This window comes from Poecilia reticulata, chromosome 13 (genome assembly GCF_904066995.2).
Source record: "Poecilia reticulata chromosome 13, P_reticulata-male-v2, whole genome shotgun sequence".
In the NCBI taxonomy this organism is placed as follows: domain Eukaryota; kingdom Metazoa; phylum Chordata; class Actinopteri; order Cyprinodontiformes; family Poeciliidae; genus Poecilia; species Poecilia reticulata.
The window spans coordinates 20390777-20414908 of NC_088842.1; the positions used below are offsets into that span (position 1 = coordinate 20390777).

Below are 24132 nucleotides of genomic sequence, written 5' to 3' on the forward strand. Positions count from 1 at the left end.
ACCACAGTTTCTTTGTTTTATTTCGTTGCTGCCAGTGGGGTTGAGCTGGTGAGAAAGTTGAAGTATCTGCAAGAAAAACCGGTGCAAGTGTGTGTGTGTGTTTGTGTATGTGGGAGAATTGTCATCTTTCTTACTCAGTGTTGCCATAGGTGACAGGCGTCTTGTTAAAGTTGTGAGGTTATAGGGTCTAAATCGAGTTATACTTATAGACTGCAGTGAGATGATCACAGGGCTTACGGTGAAATGAAAAGCTTTCCCTCCTCCTGCAGGGCCTCCTGGTGGGCTATTTGTTTAAACCACAATAAAGAGATGCACCCTGCACGGAAAAGGAAAGTGCATTCTCTGACCAATTTGACCAGCTTGTCTTAAACTTTTTCCTAGTTTGACCTTAGTTGCAAGATAAAACTTTTGCAATAAGTAAATGCTAATTGACTGAAGCTAAGTTCAACTTGATTTTTTTACTACAGCTTCCCAAAGGGAAGTAATGCTCAATTACAAAGAAGAAAAGAGAGAAAACTGAAAAAAAAGAATAGAATTGGGCCACTAATATTGTTACTCTTGACACCCACATCCTAAATGATTACTAGCAATGTAACCTCAGGCAAAACTCTGACAAATAGGTACAGATGACTAAATTGTGAATGGAAGACATTTGGTTCAAATCATTCAAACCAGAATAAAACAAAGAAAAATAATAATCGTATGGTATATATACACATTCATACCAAAGGACCAAATTAGAGGGTCTAATTGGCAGTCATTTGATTTGGACTGTTGGAGGAACTGGCGAGATCCCACTCATGCACAAAGATAACAAGCAAACTTAATGCAGAATTTGTCCAGGATTTGAACCTGGACCTCCTTGTGCCTCTTTGTTGCAAGGAAGCAAATAATAGATGCCTCCATATATACGTACATGGGTTCTAATTTATAATTTTAATGAAATATGGAGATAATCACAAAAATAAGGAAAAAATATACATACAGTATAATCATATATTATTTTGTGAAAATTTTAACTTGCACCCTATTTCCAATTATGGGGATTCTGGTCCCAGTTCAGGAGAGATGGCTTTTCATCAGCACTGGTCTCCTATAAGAAGATTGTCCTATAATTGACTGAGTAGACTGTGGAAAAATCACAATAAATTATTGGCTCATGCCACCATGGGCAGTTGTCCATGTTGCCCATATCAGAAAACGCCACTGATAACAATGGTTTCAATGTTTTTTACCATTGTCTTCATCATGAATGTACTTTTAGGTATGAGAAGTGATTTGGTTTGTTTTGTTAATGGTCAGACACTGCAATAAAATAATCCAACATACTTTAAAAAACATTGTAACATAAAATCTGATGAAGTATTTGTCCAAGAGTTGATTTAGCCAAATCAACTAATTATCTCATCTAAAAGAAATTGCAATCCCTAAGGTGCAGCCTATGTTAGAAACCAATCATGAATATTTCATAAAGCTTCAACCAGGCCAATAAAGGGAGGCATGTGTGACTATCAGTCTTATCGTTATGTCCAAATTCTCCTTTCCCTGCCTGTCCACTTGTAAAACAAACACTGTATACAGACTGATAATATGCTTGGCCCGTATATGCTGTGATGCTTGCCATTATGAGTAAATTTTATCTGTGGGAATGCAAATTTATGGAGCAGGGAAGATAAACATCGGTGCTGCTGGAAGACTGCATTTCTGCCCTCTCTCACACCCGCACATTAACAGAGCATGGCAGTTGCCAGGGCGCAATCGAGATGGATAGCCTCCAATGATGGCTTCTAAAAATTAGAAATGGCAACAGAGAGAAGGGCCTTGAGGGCATTCTCTTTATCATCAGCAACATGGCCAGAAGAAGGGAGATTTCATGGACATCAAAAAGTAGAGGATCCGGGGCAACGAACGCCTCGCTTAATCCCTTTAGGCAGCTGCATCTTCATCTGCAGTTCATATGAAATAGGAAACAAAGTTCATTAAGAAATCCAGAGGCGTGGAATGGATTATTCTCCCAAAATCCAAAACAAACTAATCCTCCACGGATTGATAAATGAAGGATGTGCTTTAATAAAGAGCAAAGGTCTGCAAGCCTGACAGTTTCTAAGCCAACAGAGGCAGCGACCTCAAATATAACAGCGCACCAAAAGAAATCTAATTGCTGGATGTATATGAGACTTTGTGTTCATAAGTTCTGTAAATACAAGACCTATGGCCGCTGATTGTAATTACAGTTATACAATGGTAACTCCTGCGGGGTGGTTTCCTAGGTAACCTTCGGTTCAAAGAGAATGGTTCAAATATTCTAGTTAGCATAAATGCAACTGAGTACCACCTAACCCTCCTCCCCTGGCTGCTATTGATTAAAAAGTGGGGAAACAGAGAGAGATTCACTTTGCAGACCAGACTACATTTTTAGCATACACTTCTGCATAATAGGAAGTGGGGACATAAAAGAGATGCAAATGAGTTGGAGTGCTGGAGAAGAGGAGTTTGTGGGTTCAGATGGCGACTGATTGAACAGGAAAGGTCTCTTCTGTTTTTCTGTGACATCATTATATGGTTTCTTTGTCCATGTCCCCCTCTCCCCTGACTCTTGCCTCTTCAGTTCATTCTGTCATGGGAGTATTACTTTAAATGTTTGTTTTAAGAGCCCAGGGCCAACCTTGTTATTGTCTTGTCTCTGACATATGAAGTCTTCAGTGCTCAATGAGTGTCTGGACATAAAGGCACTTGATGGTCCACCATGGGAGCATCAAGAGCATGTTTTTAAAAGGAGATATGCCTTTAAAAGTGTTCAAAGTCGGTCTGCATTGAGATTGATCACATTCATTAAGGTAAGATGAGCATTTGAAAAAGACTCAGCTGACTGACTTGATGGATGGTGGGCAGAGAGGGTCTTAGTTCAATAGGGCATACAGTATCGTATATTCTGAGGCAGAGTCCAATTTTTCTTTTACGGGGGATTCACAGACACAGACAGGTGAATTAAACTGCCCTTTGTGCAGCCATAACTCATAGTTTTTAGGGCTGACAACATAAAAGTGAAAGTCTTGACTTTCATGACATTGAGGAGCATTTTTGTCTCAGTGACTGAGATTAAATAAAGAGATACGTCAAAGCTCTTGGAAAAAGTAGGACAAGCAGAATATGTCTGTGTGCCTGGAAGTTCAGAAAAACATTTTTTTTATTTATTTTTAGGTATTTACTGCCATTGAGAATTTGTATGGCCATTTATCTCCACAATTAATAAAAGCAGTACACCACAAAGAAATGTAGCAAATATGCCTTAGCTTAATGTACAAAAGACTTTTTTATGCAAAATAAAGCTGGGAAGAGACAAAATGACAATGGTATAAACTTTTAGTGCCAGTTGATGAAGAGGCAAATTGACCTAGAGACATTTTCTGTAGGTGCTTTGAAGTGGGAAAAGGGTATCTAAAGATGAAAAGTATTGCAAGAATGTAAATAATTTCATACAAAGCCTCTAAATATTTAGGACAACTGTCTTTTCTTGCAATGAGCAAACATGTATTTTGTATTTTTTCTTATTTTTGTTTACTAAATGAGCACAGTTAAAATGTATTTCTTCCCAATTAAATTAATTGTATATTTACTTCTAACATGAATACCAAACCCTGCATAAATGTATTTTCTAAATGCCTATTTTACAGTTAACAACCATATGCTACATTACAGAGCTATTTGAAACAAAGACGTGTAAAAATAAATGTTAAAAGGGGACGTTGTTCTTGAAATACATGTAAATCACTAAGTGTTTTGCAAAATGTATACATATATTCCAGATGGTATGTGGAACACAATGATTGAGGTCATATTTCATAAAGACTACATAGACAGACAGACAGATAGGCAAATAGATAAAAGCAGGCGGACAGACAGACTATTCCAATGTCACTGATACATTGCACAAAGGTTTTATTTATTACCTCTTGGTACTTTTACAATCATAAAGCTCAAATTGAAATGGTCTTCTGGAAACAGGAATGCAGTCTCATTAAAAGAGACTATTTCAAAGCCCCTTCTCTGACTCAGAAGCCCCATTCAACACCCTCCAGACAGTGGAGACATCCATTTTCCTCTCATCGTCTGCAGCTATTGCTTCCCTTGGAGACAGCCTCATCTCATTCTTCTTCACTGGCTGCTGTGACATTGAAAGAGACCCCTAATCAAAACATTTGTCTTTCTTTCAGCCTGTGCTCAGGCCGCTGAATGAGAGCTGACACCAGAGGGAGACGTATTTGTCCCAATCAGGGCCTCATCTCCGTGTCACCGTCGGGCGAGTGTTTCATCTCGACAGGGCACTGATGAATCCGCCACTTAGCCTTGATTTGGAGGAGCGGCTCGCCACCACCAAAGTGCCAGGTTAAATCACGACGTCAGGGGCTCAGCCACCACCATTACAGGCTACACAGGAAACCTACCTTTACCCTAAATTCTGATAAATGCTGTAGAATTGATCCCTTCCTTGTCTATTATCAAGAGAGCTGTGATCACAGTGGTGTGTTTACTGTGATTATAAATAATGCTGTTATTGCTTTCCTTTCCTGAAGGAATCTAAATGTCAGTGGTTGTTTTATTATGTGTCATCCCTTGATTTAACTTCTCTTATCCTTTATGTGATATTAGAATTGGGTTAAATGACTGGTTCTACAAAATATATTTCTCTACACTTACAGTTTCTTAAAAGCATTCTTGTAACTTGACTCACATTTCTGAAATCGTAATAATGAAGTGGTAACTCCAAATAAATATTTTAGCTCCAAGCGTGTCTAATGTGCTATTCCACATGTAGTGGGAGGCCCGAGAAGCAGGAATAACATTTTGGACCATAATATACTAACTTCATCCTAATTTGAACCCAACATGTGCATGCATATTTTCTAACACTGTGCACAATACAAAAACTCCTCATTGACTTAGAACAGGGTTCTTCACATGAAGTTTTTCACTTTGTTTAAATTGAACTTTGACAACATATTTAAGGAGATATTGTTATAAAGTTCAAGCTTGATGGAAAATGGATGGAAATTGATAAATGTAAGATTGGATTGATGGATGACAGAATATTTGGAAGGAAAAGTCAACAGAAGATGACTCTTAGAAATGACAGGGAAAAAAACAACAACATACTATTATTTTCTTTTTCCATACTTAGCAAATTCCAGACTTTTCCATGTGGCTTATGAGGCCTGTGAACATACAACAGGTAACAGAATGCTTCTTCAGGACTAAAGAGACACGATTTTCTTACTCTGATTACCAGTCCTGCGTGCCAGAGCATGCCACCCTGAGTGTTGAGCCATATAGCCCAAAACAAAAAAAAAAATGAAATAGCTTGAATACTATGTGAATCCTATGAATTGTTAAAATTTCCAATCATCTTTGTCAATTAAATTAAGCTCATTATATTTTTACATGAATAACTGCTCACACCATAAATGAACTCTACTCCAATTAATCCAGTTGAAGGGTTTCAGTAGCAACACACACCAACACAGTCATTCAGGATGAGAGTATTACACTTTGCTTTAAACCAAAAGCATGGGATCTACTGCAATTCCAAAGTGCTACATGAAGGGGGAAAAGCCTTTGTGGGGTAGTGGGAGGACCTTCTTCATCCATGTGTGTCTGTGGATAGAGAGAGATGAGAGGCAGGCTCCCAGTAGCTGCAGTACCTGTCAGACAGAGTGGAAATGTTGTTACAAGACAAGGGAGGGTGGGGGAAGCTTTATCAAGGTGTGCAGGATAGCACTGACATGAGATAAGAGACCTGAGGAGGAACTACATTATGCCACACCTTCACTAAGAGGACTCTGGCAAGACAGAAGGAAAGAGATCCGTTACAACGTGGGAGCCACCGTAACACTTGACTGGAAAAAGCCATTACCTTTCAAGTATACACTTTACCTGTAAGTGCATATAAGGCATTAAGCAGGCACTCTATCCTATAATTTTATTTGGATTCCCAGAGGATTTCTTTAAAACCTACCCTTAAATGGACAAAAACCCTGTTATTTCAAGAAAGCGGAAGTCTCTAAAGTGGTGAAAATGGATGGAATCCCTCACGTTTTGAATGATATGTCTGTCTTACCGACTGTCTGGTGAGTGTTTTGGTAAAGCTTAGTAATATGAGTTACTGTGTCCTACACTGTCCCGACAAGACTCCTTGATTTTGTGTTAATTCAACACCATGGGACCAAATGGGACCACTAAACATGCTTGCTTTCATACTGCTGCCTCATATACACAACAGCCTTTTCATGAAAATCCCTTAATCAAAGTCTCATTTGCATTTCAAAGTAGCACTTTACAGCCGTGGTGAGGACATAAAATCACATCTGCCTTCAAATAAATAAATAAGTTTTCTAAAAGGTACAAAAGTGATATAAAAGCAAGTGCTGGCAGAAACTTGTTCTTGTCATATTTTATGCCATTTACAGTACATTAACGAATGTCATAAAATGCACAGCTGTGCGAGATGAACCAATAAGAAGATTTAGGGGACTTAAGACAGTAATATAAATTGCAGAATAAAAAAAATTGTCAGAAAGTGGCAGCACAAATTCTAATACTCAATTAATAATTATTGCTTTCACTTGCAGCCTCTTTATGGAATTAGATCATATTTTACAGGGACTTCTCAGTATAAGGAGAGGAGTTTCTCCGAGACTCTTCATCTCAATCCCTTAGGCAGATGTTCTTTACTCAACAGATCATCTTCCTCGTCTGCCACACAAAATATTGAGAATTGTACTGGTAAGACATTGTAACCACAACTGGATCCAACTGTGAGGACAGCTAATATTGGCTGTCAGATCTGACTCTGTGATTTAATGCAGAGCACATATAGCCTCCAGTGGATCATAAAGGTGGTTTGATGCTGAATCTCAGGGACCTCTCATCTCAGGTTACAGTCTCTCAGTGCTTCCAGCCTCCCCTGGGGCACTTTGCCACATTCAGCTCAGCATGCAGGATTCTACACAATTTTTTTTATTTTTTTATTTCAAACCTACTTTTCTCTCTCTCCCCTGAACACCTCTTGAACTTTCTTTTGCCATAAGCAGTGCCGGGGGGTATAATTCTGCTCCCACTGGAAGAAGAACTTTGAACTTCTTTGCTCTCCCCAATCACTATTTCCAAACTCCAATGCAGCCCAGTTTCTGTAACTTGTTGCTATTCTTCCACCATAGCATTGCCTTTGGTCTTGTCAATTTCACTCTCTGTGGAGGCTAAGCACCTGAGATGTGAGGATGTGAAATATCTTAGTTTTTTTAAGACAAAACCAACATCACATCATCAAGTCTTTCAGCATAGCCAGTGGGTCTACAATAGAGACCGAAGGCCATCTTATTTTTTGAATCAGAAAACCCCAAAATTTTGAAAGCATGAAATATAAATGATCTCAATCTGCTTTGGTATTGCATTTTAAAGGAGATATGTAATTGTGAAACATTATTTTCCTCACACAAAATTAGCTCCTTAAGTTACACCTTCTAAAAAGAATTTGTCAAGTGCTGTTGTAAAGAAGTTGATCTTCATCTATGCAAATTTTCACCAAAGAGAGGCTTGCAAAAACTAAGAAACTGGCCAGAGAGGACAGAGGAATAAACTGAGTGGAAACAGCAAAGCAAGCAGAGCACAGGGAAACCTGCAGGAGGAAACAGACTGTGGAGAACAAGAAAATCTGGCGTGACAGTAAAATAAAACTGACAGACTTTTAAACTACGGGAAGGTGGATGAATGACATAAGAACCAGGCGAGAGAATACAGTGCAGATAGGGAAGAACCTGGGCATACAAACTGAGGGGAAGTGATTTTAAACAAGAAAAGGATCACAGAAGAAGCTGAAAAAGGCACAAAAAAACCCAACAACATCAAAAAAGCAAAGGATCAATCTGGACCATCAACTAATACTAAAATAAGATCTAAAACAATGCACAAAAAGCAGAACACGACACTTGAGGTCTGAGTCAATAGCCGTACCACTGCTGTTTACTAAAAGAAAAATTTTCTCAGGTAAGGAAATTTGTTCTTTAACTGTCTTTTTCTTTGCCAGAACATCACATAATTTAATTTATTCAGTAACCCCCATCCCAAACATTCCTCCAGCATAGTTTCAACCATTAATATTTCATTTCTAGTTTTTTTCTTCCTCCGTGTCTGAGCCAAATGAATACATGAACCTTTTGACAGAGGACACAATGCATAGTTTAAGTTGCCTTCCATTGACAAAATGCATAACATTCACTCAATGAGATATTTTATGACCAAATAAAAAGTTGTGACAAAACTATTTGAAGATAAACCTCCAGAGCTTAAGTGGCATAACAGATGGGGTCTTAAGGACAACACATTGAAGCTACATCACTGTTGTGGATTTGAACCTTTACCAGTAAAACACAAATCGACCATGTGAAGATCTAAGCGCCCTGCTGTTCATACTCCAGACAAACTATAAAGAGTCTGATAGATAAATAAGTAGTGTTTTTAAAGCAAAAAAAGTCATATTTCATTAACAGAAAGTTTACTGTCACTGTCTATTACTCACAGTTCAGCTCTGAAAGTAAAAGACAAGAAGAGAAGAGCAGACATAGAGTGACAAGACTATGTGACCGTTGTGAGTTTTAAAGGGGGACACATCCTTTTCTGTCTTTTCTCACTTTAATGAGAGTTCAATGGGAATTTAGACCATTTTAGCCAGAATGCCAAGCATTAAAAGCAGTCATAAAAACTATACCAGCCACAAAAGAGTTCTCCCCAGAGAGCAGCTATTGCTCATTATATCGAACGATCTTCCATTTAGACCTGCTCATCATCTAGCATAGGTCCTCATGTCCTCTCCACTTAGTGTGGCTGGCTTTGGGGTTAAGGAGGCATATCTTAAACCACTCGTATGCAGCGATAACATAAGTCCTAAACCAATTAGGAACTCTCTTAACAAAGAAAATTACTATCATGTTTCCCTGCAGCTTTTACTGGCACAGAAAGGCTCTCCTCTACTTTTTTTCTTTTTTTTTGGCTGGTCACTGAACTGACTCTGTGACTCCGGCACTCATGCAGTTACCCTTGGTTATTACCCTTGGCTGCCATTGACTAGGTTTTCCTAGCTTTTGTCCCACTGCTAGGCAGGATGCCAGCTGCAAGCTGGAAAATTCTGCAGGGCTTTCACACACACACACGCACGCACACGCACACACACACACACACACAGGCCACTGAACACTATCAGATGTGCACACAGCCGTACACTCATAAATATGGAGGTGCCTGTGTATGGAATTGGAGTGCCACTTTTGTAGACACTAATGGAGATAATGTTGCACTATTAAAGGTCAGGTCAGGTGAGATTAAAATGACTGGCCTGCTCTGACAGGGTGACCTTTAGTAAGCTAGTGTTCGCAGTGTGAATTTCTTCCTGTTCTTCTGCAGCATCTCTTTTGCAATGACTTCCTTACGCAGCCGAGGAACCTGTACTTTATATATGCAATCATGTGAAATGTGATCTAAGAGCCCAGCTTAAGAATTTAATGAGTCTGTGACCTTTGAATTAACAGTATTCTGGAGAAACGATCTAATACAACTAATTGAACTTGAACAAAAACATTAAAAAATATATGAATGACTAAATGAAGGTGTTAAGATAGACCTCGACTAGTGAATTAGTTTGTCTAGATGAAGTCACTTGTAATGCTCTAATGCTTTTATAGCCATTTCGTGTGGTGTGTGTGAGTGTCTACCTAAGACCATCTCTGGCTTAGTTACTAACCTTCTGAAGACCAATGGGCCTTATGGGGCCCAATGCCCAGTCATAACATGGTGGAAACCCTTGTTTAGAGTTATGGGTTAGGTTTAGATATAAGGTGTGAATTTAGTTTTAGCTAAAGTTCGGGTTAGGAATAGACTAGCAACGATTAGAGGTTAGGTAATAAATTAACTGTATAAATGTATTTACTAAAATGAAAAGAAGTCCATGTAATATGGGTAGAAATACAAACGTGCGAGTGTGTGTGCATGTAAAGATGAGTGCATTAGTTGAAGTCAGGGCTACCCCTCTAGTGTAAATGCGTCAGAGTGGAGGTATGACTCCCTGGAAGTTTTTTGACCCTACAGCTCATCTCTGGCACACCTGTCTGTAGAGGAGTAATTAACATGTCGCAACCTCAATCTTCTGTCCTGAGCTTCCTCTGACTTTGTCTGGCTCCCTGTTGGATTTTTCTTGTCATCTCGTTCTATGAACAATCTTTTTAAAAGCTTTGTTTTTGTTGCAGCTATTGAAAACAGTAGTGGTAGTAGCTACGTGATGATGCAGAAGAATATTTTGGCAATATTTATTGGGAAAGCAAGAATTCCCTTTTTTGTGTTTGATAGCTCAATCAAAACACACATAAAAAGCTAAGATAATATAAAAATTTGCTTTTCAAAAGAATGTTTAATTCCCGTTTAAGTATTTTGCATTGAACTAGAGACCAAATGCAGCCAAGACTCGTGCATACCCCTGTGGTTTTTTTGTTTTGTCCATAGGAAGTGCTGAAGCTTTAGTGAAGGTAGACAAAAAGTTCCAAATAAAAATCTCAAACATAGATAAAGGGTGTTGAGCTTAAAGAAGTCACCTTTGGTGGGCCCTATAACTTCCACCCACTTCCTCAGACAAAGTCACATACTGAAAGCAACACATCACATGTGAGAAAATAAATTTGATGAGAAATATTGTGCTGTTTTATAACACAAGGTATTGGTACAACTCAAGTTCTGATTGATTTCAACTGACCCTGCAAACTTGATCCATTAACTTTATGCGATGCCAACACCCACCACATAGTCTGCAATTCTAATCGTACATTTACATGGTAAACACAAAATCCCTTTTTCTTTTTCTTTTTTCCCCCCTGAAGATTAATGACTGCTCACAACAATGTAAAACAGGTTATTTGAAACCCTTTATATTTATTGTAAATTGCTTCTGTCAAAGTCCAGTTTTATAACAAGAAACAGGTGCACACCAAAGACCTACTGTCTGCCTGATAGGACATTTTTTGTCTGCTTTATAATGGTGGGGATTCTGGCTGAGATGAGCTCAGTGCATTAACATACATCCTTTGTAGTGACACTATTATTACCACTTTGTTCTTTCATACCTACATTTAACCTTGGCTGAAATAGTGCTGAGCATAAGTTATGTGCTGCGGGTCCTAACCTGTGCGCTGATGGTACCTTGTGTTGCAAATACAATTTAAATACATTTCCAGGATAGAGCTGCATGCATAATACCTCTCCATTAATTTGCAGATGAATATTTTTAATACATAATGATATAACTGCCTTTCTGACAAAATAGTGGTAGGGAGGCAAAATGGGATGCTATAAGGCCACTGAAAACCTATACAGAGGTTAAAAGTTTGATAGAAGACGCTTGCTTAAAAGAAGCATTCATTACGGATTAAATGTAAACTTAGTTTCCCTTCAGCAGCAAACAACTCTAAATCTAAAAAATTAAAATTGCAAATTAGTCGTTATCACAGCTTGTGTAAATGTGACTTATGCAGCTCTGAAAGGGTAATTTAAAAAATATTCTGCAACTGTGCTACTTTTTAGGTCAGCATTGCAGGGTATTATCTAAAGCTGTTGGAATGATATACCTAATGGTGCAATAAACACTGTCACTGTAGGTCTTGCTGCAGAGGTATCCATTGATCAGTTTTAATCCCATTATCTTATGCTTCATGTGCACATGGATATAAAGAAAACGTACTGGATATATATTTTTGTTACTTGTGTCATTTACGATGTTGTTTAATTAGAATTTTTTTATGTAAAGGACTTTGTAACACTTGTTTAAAAATGTGCTATTAAAATATACATCCATCCATTCATTTTCTGTACACCCTCATCCCTATCGGGGCCAGCAGGGGCCCTGGTGCCCCTCTCCAGCAAACATTTCGGGCGAGAGGCAGGGTGCACCCTGGACAGGTCGCCAGTCTATCGCAAGGCAAGCTATAGAAATAAAGTACTTTATTATCATCATATTGATATAGTGAGAAGAAAATGTACTTGAATTGTCATGTATCCATGTTAAAATTAAAATTCCAATGCAGGAAACAAACAAACAAACAAAAATACACCACTGTACATCAATGTGAATACACAATTTACTGGGTAAAATAGGGAGTGTTTTTCTTCTTATGATAGCAGCGGACACCGGTAAATGTTCTGTGCTGGTTTTATTGGATCTGTCATCGGCGTTTGACACAGTGGACCATGGCATCCTGATAAATAGGCTCCAACATTTGGTTGGAATGTCGGGTTGCGTTTTGAAATGGTTCACCTCTTACCTGGTTGGTAGAACTTTTAGTGTGTCAGTGGGAAATGTAGTGTCTGATTCTGCAGGGCTTTTGTGGGGTGTGCCGCAGGGATCGGTCTTGGGACCTGTTTTGTTCCTGCTGTACCTACTTCCTTTAAGCAGGGTCATTCAGAAGTTTAGTGAGGTGTCCTATCATCTCTATGCCGATGATCTTCAATTGTACTGCTCTTTCAAGCCTAGTGAGCCGCATAAACTTTGCGCTCTCACTAGTTGCTTGGCCGAAGTGACAAAATGGTTCACTGAAAACAGCCTATTATTGAACTCCAATAAGACTGAGACCTTGATTGTTGCTCCTGACAGTGCTGTGCCTGGAATTAAGCAGCACCTTGGAAACCTGAGCTGCACAGTTAAGAGCAACCTGCGCAACTTGGGTGTCTTCATGGATGGAGCAATGTCGATGGAGCGGCACGTGACTCAACTTGTTAGGAATTGTTTTTTCCAAATTCGGAACATTTCAAAACTTCGTGAAATGGTAACTTATGGTGAGCTTGAGATGATTATTCATGCATTTGTCTCATCTAGACTGGATTATTGTAACAGTCTGTTTACATGTCTTAATAAGAGGGAGTTAATGCGTCTGCAGGTGGTACAAAACTCTGCTGCACGCCTGCTCACCTGCACCCACAGGAGGGAACATATTACTCCCATCCTCAAAAGCTTGCACTGGCTGCCTGTATCTTACAGGATGCACTATAAAATCCTGGTACTGACTTTTAGAGCTCTTCATGGACAGACGCCAGACTACATTAAGAACCTCATACAGCCTTATGTTTCGACTAGGAGCCTCAGGTCGTCGAACCTGAACTTGTTGACGGTTCCTCGGACCTTTTTTAAGACTCGTGGAGACAGATCTTTTAAAGCTGTGGCGCCCCGCCTGTGGAATGAGCTACCTTGCACCATTCGATCTCTACATTGCATAGACACTTTCAGGAAACAACTTAAGACCCACTTTTTTAATCTTGCTTTTTAGTGTACTACTGTGTTTTATTGTTTGTATGTTGTTTTTAATTTGTTTTATTTTTTATACTTTGTGCAGCACTTTGTGATCCTGGTCTGTGAAAAGTGCTATAGAAATAAAGCTTACTTACTTACTTACTTACTTCTTCTTTTTGGTCACAGAGGCCAAAGGCCAGTTCATGCAAAGGTGTCTTGTATGTTACAAACATTATATTACCAGATAGAACATCATGTGACTATGATGCGGAAGACATGTGGCATACATGTGCAATTGCTATGCATTGAGTCAGAAATATTGGTGGTCAGGAAAATGACAACTTCACACAAATCTGAAGAAGGGACACAGTGTTCAGCTACTATTGTTAAGACAAAGTTACAAGGTTCAGGGGGATCACAGGGTCAATTATTCTAACTTGACTTTGACACTTAAACATGCACCTTTGCCGCAAAATCCAGTGTGTTTATGTGCGGCTAACAAAAAATAAATAAAAAGAGAAAAATGACCCACACCCACTCTTTGGCAGATCATGGTTACATCAGCTAATTAATCAACAGTAGGTTTCACACGGCCGCCTATTATAATTATGTGTTGTTTTGTGCAGCATGTGTAACATAACAAAATGTGAATAACTTCAAGGGATTTGAATACTTTTGCTTGGACTGGAATACAAATATTTTCACGCATACACTTCTGCACACTTCTCTCTTTTTTCCCCCCAACAACCCCACACCGATCATAGAATAGGGAAAATATGGGGGTTTATTGTGTGGTTCAAGGATGCTTTGGTATGTGAATGGGCTGGCCCTCTGGTTAGAAGACGGCCACTCTAATTGCCAAGAAACTGCTAATGGCAGCTTGTGCTCATTCTCACGATTTGCACACAGAAACAGAGATGAATTATTTGCATTTTCGATCTCTGCCAGGGAAAATCCGGCATGCTGCTTTCCCTCCAGCAGCGTCGACTGAAGAGCCTCCTTACCCACAGTATATCTGCCAGACGGCTCATCTGTGGGCAGCATGCATCAAAACCACTGTGTGACATGATGTGACTTTTCATCTGCAAGCCTTTGGAGTCACAAAGGTATAGTTTATGTCTTCTTCCTTCTTGCTCTTCTGTTTGTCTCCCTGTTTCAGTTTTTTTTTCTCCTAACCTAAAGCGTATAATTTTTCATCTGAAGAAATTGTTCCCCTCTCCTTCTCCATTGTGGCAGAGCATATTTCTGTTATCTCCTGAGATCAAGAGGTTTTCAATAAAAAAAAGTCCATATCATCTGGTAACCCTGGCTTTATGCTGCAAGGCTCCCTAATGAGCCCTCAGCAAACAGGATGTTTGTTATTTTTTTCGTTTGTGCCAATTGAGCTGTGACCTGGCAAAGACCTAACAAATCAAAGACGTCTTGAGTCCACTCATTATTTACTTGTGACAGCTAGCCGAGAACCATGATTAAAGGAAGCCAAACAAAATGAAGTTGAGAAGAGCAGAAATGGCATCATTGTGATTCAAAAATGATTTTATCAAATGTTTGCTTTGCACGTTAGCGTGTTTGGAGGTCATACCTACCAATTAAGCAAAACAAGAAGAAGAAACACATGAGGGTGTTTATCGCATTGCTTTTTATTATGATTCACACAACTAAGTGAAAAGCAGTTATTAAGAGATTTTACAAAAACACTGAATGCAGGTAGAGTGTCTGTATGGAAGATGGAAAATAATTGTTTTTCTGTCACTGTGGAAGATAAAAAGGCAACTTAGCTGAGTATGTGCTACCATCCATCATCGCTGAGTCCGTGCATGTCCAACACTTTAATAAGCTCAAAAAGTCACTTTGTCTGTTACCACTCTGTGTCACATTGCTAAAGAACATTCAGAAGGTCAGCTCACTCAGCATGCCTCCCATTTTCATGATGTTGTGTTTCTGAAAGTCATTCCTTTATGAAAGGACTGAAAGTATGAGTCACAGTCCTACAAGAAATTACAGACTTCACAAATTAGTTTGTAAGTTAGTTGTTTCAAAGCAGACATATCTCTGGGGATAAGCAGTTTCACTATTATAAAACAGCTGGCTGTAGATAATATTCACTAGAGATGCCCAGACAAATCTGAGTCCCATATGGTCAGTACAACACTGCTAACAACACTTCTCTTTGGTATAAAGTTGCTACTGAGTGAAGAAAACTGAAGGGTAACTATTTTCAGTATCAGATAAGTTTAGTAATGAAGTCAGAAGAATTGCTTAAGTTATAGATAAGAGGCTATGGTAAAATAAACTGAGGCATGCCGACTATTTGTTTTTGCTGCTATAGGATACAATTTGGCAGTAAGTTAAGGTAAAATCCCTGTTGTCTTTAGCATACATCAAGCAGCAATTTGTTACTAGTAATTTGTTTGTTACAAATGTAATAAACAAATGTATCACATAAACTGTTAATGTTACTGTTAGACTTTTTTCTAACTACTTTATGATCAGTAACGACTGCTGCCACAAAGAGTTTCATTGTTAGACTTCCATAATTATAAGGAAGGCTGATCCTGTGGAAACAAAGTTGCTCAATTTTATTATTCTGAGTCATCAAACTCTGTAGATGATACATGTCAGCAGCCTTTTGGAAATCTCCAACTTAATGTAAATATCTGTATTCTCCAAGGATTACACACAGAGGCATTTTCTAATGGTAACCACGGCAATCACCTAAATAGCTAAAGACAGTTAAAATCTCAACTCCAAATCAGTTGATTTTATTTTAAATTAATAAAATGCTGTTTTATTGTGCATGTCACTTGAGGTCCCATTTTTAATAATTAGCAACCATTCACAATTAACTTAATTATTTTCCTTACTGATGGACTTAAAATTGACTGAAATTAGCAATTCAACACTTTTCAAAATTCATAGATCAAGGAGCAGCCACAAATCTCTGATTGGTGCATCACTAATGTTATTGTGAAGAATCTCTTATGAGGATTAATTTTTGGAATATGCACTGGTTGAGTGCTTATGGGTTGCTGGGGGAAAAAGAGAGCTGACGGTGGATTTTACGTTATCAAAGCTCCGCTACCCAAGCATATGTTGGCACAGACAAACATACCAGCAAAACACAATTTAGCACTGGGAAAGAAGGTTTTAAGGCGCTGAGGCAACACGTCCTGGAGGAGGAGACGGAACGGCCCTTGGGGGGACGTAGAAGGAGACTAAATCTAGCTTGTCCCCTCCAATGTAGAGAGTGCTTAATTAGGGCCTGGGCATTTCATTAAGGCAGCCATTAAAGTCAGCTTCATTTAGTCCTTACACGGGCATGCCACAGTGGGACACTTGAGCTATCAAACACATGCACATGCACGCGAGCATCGCACAGCTTAGCCAATGAATCTCAACAATATGCAGTGGGGCAAATTCCTTTCAATGGAATTAATAAGAACCCTCCCACCAACCCTGCGGGTGGAGAATTCATATTGTATCCTCCACCAGCCTGCTTTCCTTATGCTCACAGGGGCCATCCGTCATTCTGCCTTAATGTGTTTAGTTGCACCACACAAGGACGAAGGATTTTGAATGAAATCATAAAGGACACTTAGATTGCCGTTACATGCAAGAGAGAATCCCATACATCACATCCGAGTGTGTGTTCATTTCCAGAAAATGACTTGGGCCTTATGCTGTAATAAATGTTTGAGCTCTTCCTCCATCTGAGCTCGTAAGGACATAAAGCACGGAAGTATGGCAGCAGATGCAAAAGTTGTAAGTTTATCATTTCAGTCTATCGGCTGAATTTCTCAAAATTCTCCACTGCTTTGTTTCCCTCATGATGAAAGTACACAGCTTATTTAGATACCCGCTGAATGCCAAGAGAGAGTGCAGCAATGGTGTACAGTGCCATTCTGCTTAGTGTCAGTTTAAGCCGAGCCATCGACTCGCTTCCCGCCAGCCTGATTTCCATTCTTTCCAGTCAACTGATCTCTAAACCGTTTGTTAGCTTCTGCAAGCGGCGGCAACGCAAGTCATTCCATGAAGAGATTGGAAAGCTGGGAAGACAGCTAAAAAGTCAGACAAGTGAGTGAGGGAGAGATAAACTCATCTCTGATCTTAAGTGACAATTTGACTAGGCGTTTTGCCAGGAGAACGCCACGCTGATGAAAGAGTGCATAAATAAAGGATGCAAAGAGAAGATGTCATGCAGCCGCACAAGAGAGTGGAACAGACAGGAATGGAGAAGAAGACAGGGACGGAACAGGAAGCATTTGGACACCTCTGGCTACATCCCCTTGCCCATTAAAGTGTCTGGATCTGACTTCCCATGCCATTAGGAGAAGTGTAAATCAGCAATTAGGTACATAAATGAAGAAATGTCAGCTCTCACCTGAAGCACGGCAGGCCAACACGCCTCGCTACGGTGAATTGCTGCACAGTGAGGACCCCCGATGCAGCCGCACAGGTGCAGCCCCTCACACACATATGTTCTCAACATGTTTGACACACACACACACACACACACACACACACACACTCCCACCCACACGGGTCTCCAAACTTGCAGTACGTCTGAGCTGTTCCTGTCTGGGTGTTGCAAGAGGATTACACTTTGCTGTTTTGCTCAATTACACTTGTAGTTTAAAAATAATAAGGATGACAACTGTTCCCTGTGGAACAGACAAATAATAAGGAGGGAAGGCTTTACTTTTTTTTTTTTACTTTCTGGTTGAGGTTTTTAGAAGTTGCTTTATTATTCCCAGATAAATTTCTCATGCTGCCAACTATTTTGCCAAATGTAATCAGGCAGATCACACCAACAAAACATAATGAGCCTCACAGTTGGGATTTTTCTTTCAGGTGTGCAGGTTTCTCTCTTTCACCTTCAAAGGTAACAGTGGTCATTATGCCCAACACTTTAAATTCACTTACATCAGACCACAGGACAAGTCTACAAAAATAAATTATCGTCTCAGAGTGTATTTTTAAACTGTAGTCGTGTTTTTTGTTTTATGCTGGTAACTATCCACAGGTCATGGATCTGTGTAGTGATACCAGCTTCACCCAGTCTCTTCACAAGGTCATTTGTTTTTCATCTGGGGTTTGATATGCACTTTTCACACAAAAACACGTTTATCTCTGGGACGCAGAAGTCGTCTCCTCGTGGACAGTAAATATGTTCCGTCCTGTTTGTACTGGCGTGTAGATGTTTTAACAGATGAACGTGGCACCTTAAAGCATCTTGGAATTGCACCCAGCTTGAGATGGACTTGTAGAAGTTCACAGTTCACCTCCTGAAATCTTGGCTGATTTATTTTGGATTTTTCATGACGTCACCAAAGAAACAGGTCAGTTGCGGGGCTTCTTTAAAACACATACACAGGTCTGCCTCCAACGGCTTAGAAAACCTCAACAAACTCAATCTTTACCAGGTTTTCTGAAAGAATAATACACTTAAACCTCTGAAGTTACAGAAAGCAACAACGTTCATTCTTTTTGGAATTTTGAAATTGGAAATAATATCTTAAACCCTAACTGTCTGGAAACAGCAAACATTTAGCCTGATTCGAGGTGAAACCGTGAAGACAGCAGCATACTTTACGGTTTATGAAAATATTTGGCTACAGCTCTACCCTATTATTACTTTTTATGAAACAAAGAAATGTGTGAATGATTTGTAAAAAAAAAAAAAAAAAAGTTAAATTGTGCAGTTTTGCTTGATCAATGTATACAGTTGGAGCTATAAAGAATAAAGGTGGGGAAGAATGCATATTCTAAAAAAAAAAGCAGCAAACTTTTCAGGACTGTCAGCACAGTTGTCCTAATTATGCAACCACCCAAACAGAGCCCCCTCTAATCCACAGCCACAATTGCTTGTCAGATACCCAGCAAAGATCAAGAACACACATATAATAAAACACACAAAGATACAGCATATTCCATGCCACACTACTTTTTTGCATTCTTACTTTAAACTCCAAGTGAACAAAAGAATATCTTTGCAGACCTCAAAGACACTTTGCACGAGGGTGACGAGATTCACCACGAGCACACAGTGCCCCAGATTAGTCCATATTCAAGTATTGGTTTGCCAGTGTTGGAGGACAGGGTGCTGTGACCTAGGGAAATGCACGCGTTACACCACCCTCCAGGGATACGCTCACTCTAATGCAAGTTATTAGAGCAAACAGCTGCATGAGCCGTGGGGAATTTTTCTGCGTGAATGTGTGCTCTCCATGTTTGGGTGTGAATGCTGCATAAGTGACATAAACATGCAGCGTAGATCTAGGCAGAACGAAACAGCCACTTTTCCTTTTATCTTTGACCTTTGTCCTTGAAATGCATTCGCCACACATTTTTTTTTTCCCTCAAGCAGTCAAAACCTCTGTGGTGATTTTATTGTTAATTAGGGATATTCCCGGTGTTATGTGCTCAAATATAATGTTATTAGACACCTCGAATAACTTCATTCTCCCAGCTAAGTAACACATTTTAATAGGTGCAGTTCTGTCCTCACAAGAACTGCCAACAACAACAATAACCACCTTTTCCAAAAACACACTTTACTTTTCTTTCAGGGTATTGGCTAACATTTTATTAAACATGATGCACATTCAAATCAGTAAAGCACAATTAACAGTGTATTGCACAAATATTCATAGCCCTATTTTTTTAGAACCATAAATTTTTATCTATTTTATTGACGTTTTTGTGAAATACTACCAATAATTGTAAAGTGTGAAGAAAATTGTACACTATTTTCAAAATATTTTACAAATAAAAATGTTAATGGCTTCCCGATACTTTGTAGAATCACCTTTCAATGCAATTACAGCTTTTAGTCTTTTCAGTCATATCTCTGCTCATTCTTTGCTAATAAGATTAGATGGAGAGTTTTGGTAAATATTAGTGTTTAAAGAAACTGTTCAGTTCCAGTGGTTCAAGCTTCTTTAGGGTTGATCAGCAGCACACAGGAGGAATCAGAAAACACATAATTTAAACCTCAGTTTTAAATTTTGATAGCATAAATTTAAAAGATGGAAAGACGTGAGGAATTTTACTCCCTCAGAACTTGAGAGGTTACTCCCTTTAACGTACTGACGCTGTTGCATCAAGTTGAAAGAATTCTTCATGGTTACGGAGGGACTTGTGGGAGAACATGAATAACTTGTTGACTAGATGTCTGCGGCTCCTGTCTCCCTTCAAGATTTCAGAAGCTTACGATTTAGGTAACAGACAGCTGGAAGGGGATGAAGATGGTGGAGATAGTCGAAAGGATGAAAGCAGACAACAACGCAGCAACCCTCTGCATAGGGATGCAATTTTTTTTAGTCCAAGGCTGGCAGCAACCTTAAACAGCAGCCCTGAAATTCATGACAAGCAAGGCAAAAAAAACCCGGCAGCATTTCCCAGATGGAACAGGAGGAGATGCCTTCTCAGTCCTCTTATGAAAGGCATGGAATGATTTCCCCAAATAAAACTGCCCATCTAAGCAGACTTTATATTCTTGCTGCATCTTTCTTTCTCTTCACATATACACAAAGTCAGCTGAGTAAGCACAGATGCTTGAATGACTTTTTACCTTTGCCTAACTTCGTTTTTCCCTCCACCCTCCACCCCCCACCCCATGCCAGATGCTGTTTGTCTTCCAGCCTTATGCCTTCCGAGTTCCAGGGCCATCTGAGCCACCCTGCAGTAGAAGCATGCGCTGCTGGGTTATATTAGTCAGGGGCAGGATTAATGTGACAGTGCTTCCCAAAACGAGCCACAAAAACCATCATCCTCGGCTCCAGCAGCAAGAACCAAACACAGAGGAGGTTAGTGAGATGAGCTAACTGGCTTCCTGCTATCTAAACCCCCCACCCACCCACTCCAACCCCTAACACACACACACAACACCTATGCACCCCCCGGCCCCTCCTCCACTCCTTCCCACCCCCTGCACAACTAAAACAGACCTTTGTATGCTAATGCAACATCACAGATAAGTAATGACAGGCAGGGGGGAAAAAGTGCACAGTATTAAATCATGCACGCCCTAGCTTTAAAGAATAATAATGTATTGAGACATCTCCCGTTATTGATGCGTCTTTTATGGCATGCCTCTATTGATGAGAGTGTGACACTAATGTTTGCCCTGTGGCGGAAAGAGAAGAAGCATTAGAGGAAATGATTGCTGTTCATTTATTTGCATGGGGGTTGGGGGGAAGGGAATGTTGTGCCAAAATACATACATGGTAATAGTTTTAAAACCCCATTTTGTTCTCTTATGAGACAGAGAAGTATATATCAGCATCTGCATTTGTGGAACTCAGTGTTCTCATTTTCTGTTTTCTTTTTTAGAAATCTCTACACAAATGGTTTTGTAAATTGGATGATTTGAAATACTTATTGCTCTGCCGGAGGGTGGGGAAAAAAATGAAAATCGCATATATTTGAATAGTTCGTTGCAAAGCACCCACGCTCTGGTTGTGGAGTTTAGTTTCAGAAGACTCTACCCCAAGAGCCCCCCTGTGACAGTTGGACTCAGATGGATTTAAACCACCATTTGCACCATTGGCCACACATTGCCTCCATATGCTACAGAGTGGGCAGGAAATGTAGGACACTCAGTTGGCCATGCAGAGTGGGTCAGCAGGACAATCTTCTTTGCCCGTGGCCGTAAAGGGATTTTCAGATTTTTTTTTTTTTTTTTTTGTTGCGGATAGAAATGGGAATATAACATTTTTAAGTCTGCATTAACCAAACAGCAGTGAGGAACTCTGAAGAGAGAGAGAGAGTGCGAGTGAGAGGGAAAAAAACACTGGTAACTTAGAGGTTAATGAGGAGGGCAGATGGCAGCGGCGGTACAAGTTGTCTCTCAAGACCTTTATGTGAATACACAAGCTGAAGCTAGTAGAGAAGACTCTTTCAAGAGAAAGCCCTGTTCATTTAGTAGTCGTTTGAATTTCCTCTAAAGCCTTTAGATGGTTCAAGTGGCTCCCATTGCAAACGTCCTTGCTGTGCAAAAGATGTTCAAAGATGGGCTTCTTCATAATTTATAAAAGGCAACTTTGAATTAGCAGATTTCAGCAGGCTGAGTTTCTCATTCAAATCAACCCATTTAGGAATGCACTGCCAATAAATGATTGCTCCCCCCCCCCTCATTTAGACAACTAGAAACAGGATTGTTTTTATAAACATTAAACTACATCCAGGCTGTAGTCAGGGCATTTTAAAACAAACATATTCTGTAAATGCGTCTTGTTCTTGTCTCAAATAGAACATACCTAAAGTGGAATGATGCTATGACTTAGTTTGTTTATTAGGATACCATTAAGTGTGTACGAATCAGCAAAGTGGTTTCCTGTTGATATTTATGATTTTGTGCAGTTAGTGTTACTTACTTGCTTGCTAGAGGCTTCTGAAGCATTTTACAGTTTACATGGGTAATCAGATGAAAGGAGTCTGCTTGTGCTTATGGATGCTGTCCTGGTTGGAACGAATCCTGCTGAATCTTCATTATTGTGAAAAAAAAAATAAAATCTGTCATCTCTGAAGTAAATAAGTAGAAAGAAACTATTTAATCTGTGCTTGTAATATGATGAAACTTCACAAACCTGAAAGCGTTTAAACTGTGTTTGTATGGAGATTACCTTCTTATAAGATTATAAATGAAGAATTTTATGTGTGCTCACAAAGAAAAAAAAAATCCCTATGGGGATAATAAAGTGCCTATTCTGTTCTTGTTGATTTCTTTTTAACGGTTACAGTTTCGAACATCTTTCTGTTGCTTGAATTTTTTAACAGAAGATACCACATCTGGTTCTCTTTTTATCTTTAAACCACTCATGTCCCATGATAGTAGCACTACAACACAAAGATCTACAATAGTATATCAAAGGCCTCACAGAAAACATTAGTGAACAGGCTGTATCACGAATGCAAAGGAACACAGTAGACATGCTAGGGATAAAGTTGTGGAGAAATTTAAAGTAGGTTTAAGTTATAAAACAAAATCCTCAGGTCTGATAATCTCCATAAGCACTGTTCAATATCTCATCCAAAAACAAACAGAAGGAGTAAGCTGCGACTGCAAGGAACAATTTCCAACTGAAGAAGAAAAGCAATATTTGAAGGAGGTTGATAGTAACTCTGGAAGAGCTGCAGATATTCACAGATTGTACTCTAAACACAAAAGAAAACAATGAAACTTTTTGGCCTACATACAAAGACCTTATATGTAGCACAGTGCGTCACCCTGAACACACCATCCTCCACAAAAAAAAAAACAGTCTACAGGACATCAGACTGAGGTGAAGCCTCATCTTCTCACAGACAGGTTGATCTAAGCACACAACCAGAGCTAGAATGAAATAGTTTAGACCAAAACATAGTGATGTGTTACAATGGTCCAGTCAAAGACCAGTCCGTACCCCAACAAAGAAACATTAGCAAGACTTGAAACTTTGCAGATGATGTTCATGAAAACTGACACTAAAATTGCAAAGCTAGTAGCTTCACCCCAAAGTTTGAATGAACAAAACATCTGTACGCTTTACTGGACTTTTTTGCAAAGAAAGTTGAAAACCATTACTCATGCAACTTCGGCATTGTGCACTACAAAATAAGATATCAATAAAGCATATAAAAGTGTGTGGCTGTACCGTGACAAAATGTGAAAAGCTCAGGCAAATTCTTTTGCAAGAGTCTGTTGGGTTTGGTCTGTCTTCATCAATCTTTCTGTCCCTCTTCTGTCTCATTCTGCATCTCCTACTGAGCATCTTGACCCCAAGGCCATCCAAACAGCCAAACAGTTGGGTTCTAACTCAGTTTGCCATCATCTT

General features: G+C 39.4%; 1 protein-coding gene and 1 long non-coding RNA gene across 16 annotated transcripts in view; one reads left to right on the forward strand and one right to left on the reverse strand.

Annotated features, from left to right (window-relative positions):
- Nucleotides 1-24132, reverse strand: part of kirrel3b (kirre like nephrin family adhesion molecule 3b) — a 225514-nt gene that overhangs the window by 84679 nt on the left and 116703 nt on the right. The gene's annotated exons all lie outside the window — the stretch shown is intronic.
- LOC145554462 (uncharacterized) lies at nucleotides 1513-4481 on the forward strand. Its single transcript, XR_014090418.1, has 2 exons — nucleotides 1513-2529; nucleotides 4215-4481. It is a non-coding gene; the product is annotated as an uncharacterized LOC145554462 (long non-coding RNA).